Consider the following 5,339-nt stretch of genomic DNA (forward strand, 5'->3'; position numbering starts at 1 on the left):
AGACTGGTCTCAAACTCCTGACCTTAGGTGATCCACCCACCTCAGCCTCCTAAAGTGCTGGGATTACAGGCATGAGCCACCGTGCCCAGCCATATCTGCCCTGTTCTAACCACTTGTCACTGTCTAATATATTGAAAGAGTAGATTACATCTGCTAGTCCTAAAAATCAACCCCTGCACGCCGGGAGGGCAGCAGGAACCCATCCTGCTAACCAGGGATGTTAAAGGACCCTGCTATGGGCTGAATTGTTGTATCCCACTAAAATTCACATGTTGAAGCCCTAACCCCTAATGTGACTGTACTTGGAGGCGGGGCCTTTAAGGAGGGTCTAAGGTTAAATTAGGTCATAAGGGAGGGCCCCGATCCCACAGGACTGGTGTCCTTATAAGAATCAGAAGGGATGGCCGAGTGCAGTGGTGGACGCCTGTAATTCCAGCACTTTGGGAGGCCGAGGCGGACAGATCATCTGAGGTCAGGAGTTCGAGACCAGCCTGGCCAATATGGTAAAACCCCATCTTAAAAATACAAAAAAATTAGCTGGGTGTGGTGGCAGGTGCCTATAATCCCAGCTACTAGGGAGGCTGAGGCAGGAGAATCACTTGAACCCAGGAGGCGGAGGTTGCAGTGAGCCAAGATTGCACAACTGCACTCCAGCCTGGGCACAAAAGTGAAACTCCATCTCTAAAAAAAAAAAAAGGAAGAGCCCTCCCTAACCGCTAGTTATGGACTGAATTGTGTTGTCTCCAAATTCACACGTGGAAGCCCTATCCCCCGTACCTCAGCATGTGACTGTGACTGTAAAATAGGAACTTGGAAGAGGTGACTAACTGAAAATGAGGCCATTAGGGTGAGCCCTGATCCAATATGACCAGTGTCCTTATAGGAAGAGGAGATGAGGACACACAGGAAAATGCCAGGGATGTGTTTGGACAGAGGAAGCACCGTGGGAGGGCAAGAGACAAGGCAGCCATCTACGAGCCAAGGAGAGAGGCCTCAGGAGAAGCCAGCCCTGCCAACCCCTGGAGCTCGGACTGCCAGCCTCCAGAACTGTGAGAACATAAATGTCTCCAGTGGAAGCCGCCTAGTCTGTGATATTTTGTGATGGCAGCCTGGGATTTCTACGGAAATCAGAGCCGGAGCCAGGGCCTTGGAAGTTCTTGGTGAGACGGAGTCCCAAGCGGCAGGAGTCAGGGACTTGGAGAGAGTGAAATCAGGAAGGAGGAAAAGCAAATGCCAGCATGTGTCCTGGAGTTGGTCCCCACTGTGGCAACCGGGGCCTCATCCCCCCAGGGCCCGGGAACTGTGCAGCAGGGGCCTGAGTTGTCTGGGGAGAGTGCTCACCTGCCCACTCCTTCCCTGGGGGTCGGGACTTCCCAGAGGGTGAAGGTCATGCATAGGTGAGTCCCAGGTTGGTCCCAGGATTCTGAGAAGTCCCACACATGCTGGGGACAGAAAGCAGGAGGTTGGAGGTGTAGCTGGGGTGAGCGCTACCGGGTTATACCTCCTGGAACTTTGTTTTTCCTTTGCAACCATTCACTTTGTACTACTACAGTTTTTTCACTACTATTTACTGATCACCTACCAGGTTCAAGGTTCTGTGTTAGCTGCTGTGTTACTCAAAACAGCAAGTCTCGAATGCTACTTATAAATTCACAAAGACTGAGTTTCATTGAAACTCTTGGTTTTCTGGCAGTGCTGGTAATGATTTCAGACACTCTGGCCTCCAAAATGGGAATCCAGGAATATTCTCAATAGGAGGCTTTTGATTTAGAATTCATCTTGGATCCCATTTACACAGTAAACAGCAGTAAGGTGTCAGAGACTCTGCCTAGACTACCGATAGGGAATGCTAGGGCCAGGGCACAAAGTAGCCAGCCCCGCCTGTGGGCACAGTAATAAATACATTGGTGGGTTTTTTCTTCCTTTGAAGTTCTGACAGGCCGTCCTAATATGGAAATCCGTGACCATCAGCTGGCCACTGCACAGTGTGTGTTCCGTGCTTCCACGGGTTCACAGTTTGTGCTCATCAGTGTGCCAGAGACAGGGTTTATTTGCAGATGATGGGCATCTGGGTTGCAGCCAATCCACCATTCCAGTGGGTGAAGCAGCCCATCATTTTTTTTTTTTTTTTTTTTGAAGACAGAGTCTCTCTCTGTCACCCAAGCTGGAGTACAGTGGCATGATCTTGGCTCACTGCAACCTCTGCCTCCCGGGTTCAAGCGATTCTCCTGCCTCAGCCTCCCGAATAGCTGGAATTACAGGTGTGTGCCACCATGCCCAGTTAATTTTTGTATTTTTAGTAGAGATGGGTTTTCGCCATGTTGACCAGGCTGGTCGCTGGTCTCAAACTCCTGACCTCAAGTGATCTGCCTGCTTCATCCTTTGCTTTGTTTGTTGGACCCTGCCTGTAAGACCTAGAATGGGCCACTTTCCTTGTCCTACTGGTCTCTGAAGTGACCAGGGTCAGCTCAGGGAGGCATTCTGGGTACCATAGCTATGTAGGCAACCATGCTGCCCTAGAGCCCCCAGCAGATGAGTCTCCAGATGGTGCCTGCAGTGAACCTCATGGGTCACCTGTGCAGAGAGTGAAAGTGTCTCTGGCTCTTTCTCAAAGGGGTCTCCTGCTGCTCCAAGCTGCAGCTGAAAGCTCTGGGCTCCTCCTAATTCTGGGCAGGGGCTGGTGGGGCATAGGCATCCGGGAGAAGTCAGCCTGCAGCCTGCAAATATTTATCTTATGTTTCCTGCCGAGCTAGAAACCAGGGCATGTGGTTCTTTAAATAGAAAAAAAAAGTGGGGGGGGGGCTTATCGAAAAATTACCAATGTGCTGCCCTCCTCTTTAGGTGCTAATGAATATCCCCAGGACCTCCTCTTCTTGGCTCTTCATTTCTCCTGCCTTGGCCCTTCCCCGCGGCTCCATGCAGCCCACAGCAGGCATTATTTGTTTGAATGACCCACTTACCCATCTCTCCCCCTATCTGCTGGGAATGGGTGGGGCCAACAGCCTGGTTCTAGAATCCAGACGTGTCATTGTTGGCGCAGGGATCTGGGAGTGCTCCCGGGTCCTCTGGCCTGGCTGGGCAGTGCTGGGATCCTGAGCCCTCTCCCGCTCCCTGGGTCTCAGCCTTCCCATTCCTTTGTGCCTCTGGCCCCAGGATTGACTTTTCTGCTTTGGTGCTATTACCCTGCTTACTCTTAGCAGCTCTTCTCCGAGAGCCTAGACCATAGAGACCTGCTCCCAGACTCCAGACTAGAGGCTGGGATGTTCTCACTCCACAGATAGTCTTTATGGGTGACACCTACCTGGCTCAAGACTCTTGTGCTCCAACCACTCATTGAGACCCCATTCTCTTCTCTTGCTAAACCCTGTCGGCCATTTCTCCATCTCCACTAAGCAGCCTGGGTTGCGATGCTGTGACCTCTTCTTTGATGACACTGGTCTCCTGCCCAGGCCTGTTCCTTGAGTCAAAAGAAACTGCCAAGCTTTGGATACCTGTTTTACTTTCCCAAGGCTGCCTAACAAATTACCACCAATGAGACAGCTTACAACAATAGAATTGTACTGTCTCCCAGGTCAGAATGCTAGAAATCAGAACTTGGATGTCAGCAGCCTTGGTTGCTTCTGGAGGCTCCGGGAGAATCGATTTCCTGAGTCCCAGCTAGCTTCTGGAGGTTGCTGGCAACCTGTCAGTAGAGACTCCAGTTGTCAACATTCCCTTAAGAGGTGGTGCTTGATCAAAATGAAGTTTTCCAAGGTGTGAACAGACTGGACAAAGTATTATGGAAGGGTCATCTCCTTCATGCTGGCTGTGAGACTTCTAGTAAGATGGCCCAAACTGGGCCCTGGGCGGCTTCATCAGGGCTTTGCAGACTTTAGCCATTGACTTAGATCTATGCAGTCTTTGGTAAACTGGATATCTCTCCCATTTTAGAGATGAAAAGACTGAGGCCAGAGGAGTATAAGTGACCTGCCTAATGCCATGCCTCCTGACCCCTGCTTCAGGGGTTCATGCCACTGCTCCACTCTAGAAGGTTAAGTGAAGAGTGGTCAATGCAAGGAAGAGCTCTGGGGGAAATGAATCCATAACCCAGGCACAGCCCAGGTAACCACAGGAATTGCCCACTGGAGAAATCATCATCAGCCAGGATCTGATTCTAGAACCAGTGTGTCTGTCCAATCATGGACCCCAATTGGGTGACAAGTATTGAGACAGGGCTATTGGAGAATGGAAAGCCTGATAATTTCATGTCAGTCTCTTCTCATGATGCCCCTGGAGCTCCAAGAGACACCACAGCTTTTTACCACATGTGAGAACACTTCGAGTTTTGTAAGTTCTGGTTTTCAAACTGGGATCTTGAGTGAAACAGTGTGACCTCCCAGGTCGAAATCCCAGGGATGATTCAAGGCCACATTTGCCTGGGGTCAGGACCCTGAAGTGGGCAATTTTCTTCCTTGCCTCTGTCTTCCCAGCTCTCCTAGCCCCTCCTTTCCTCAGCTAGCCCCAGCTGGTCCTCTGCACCCTGGGAGGTCCCAGGCCTGCCCATCAACCACCTCCTCCGCACCTACCAGCTCTAGGCCCTGCTTCCTGTGCAGGAAACTGGACCAAAATTTGGTTCCATATGGAGACGGCTCGCAATCAGCTGCCCTTTCCCAGAAAGTTCATTTTACTGCTGTTTATTACACAACCGATATTCACATAAATCCAAATAAACGAGAAAATTCTTCCACCATCCCACAACAGAGCACACTGGCTTCCTTTTCATTTTCTTTTGCTAGCTCCGTCCATATGCATACTCAATTCTTATCCTTTGATTTCTGGGTTTTTTCCCCTACTTATTATTTCATAAGCATCTTCCCATCTTCTCCCTATCTTTCATAATTATGATTTTAATGACTGCCTAAGAGTCCCTCAAGGGGACGCATTTAATTTACCCATTCTCTTATTCCTGAATCTTTTTTCAATCATGGTAATAAACACAGAAAGGTTTCCCCTGTTTTGAAAATTTTCCTAATAATAATACATTTCCACAACCTGAATTAGGTCAAAAAGCATGAATATTTTATGACTTAAATATTTCAGCCAAATTACTTATTATATTTGTGTTACAGATTTAAAAATGGGCCCTACAGTGCACTCACTACATGAATCTTATGAATCTGGCCGTTGTCTCTTTTTTTTTTTTTAAAGATGGAGTCTCGCTCTGTCACCCAGGCTGCAGTGCCGTGGCATGATCTTGGCTCACTGTAACCTCTGCCTCCCAAGTTCAAGCAATTCTCCTGCCTCAGCCTCCTGAGTAGCTGGGACTACAGGTGTGCACACCACACCTGGCTAACTTTTGT

The 5,339-nt window shown here is 49.4% G+C and overlaps 1 protein-coding gene across 1 annotated transcript in view; it reads left to right on the forward strand.

Moving 5' to 3' along the window:
* SCARA5 (scavenger receptor class A, member 5) overlaps positions 1-5,339 on the forward strand; it is a 130,898-nt gene that overhangs the window by 54,755 nt on the left and 70,804 nt on the right. The gene's annotated exons all lie outside the window — the stretch shown is intronic.

This window comes from Colobus angolensis, unplaced genomic scaffold (assembly GCF_000951035.1).
Source record: "Colobus angolensis palliatus isolate OR3802 unplaced genomic scaffold, Cang.pa_1.0 Scaffold233, whole genome shotgun sequence".
Classification (NCBI taxonomy): Eukaryota; Metazoa; Chordata; class Mammalia; order Primates; family Cercopithecidae; genus Colobus; species Colobus angolensis.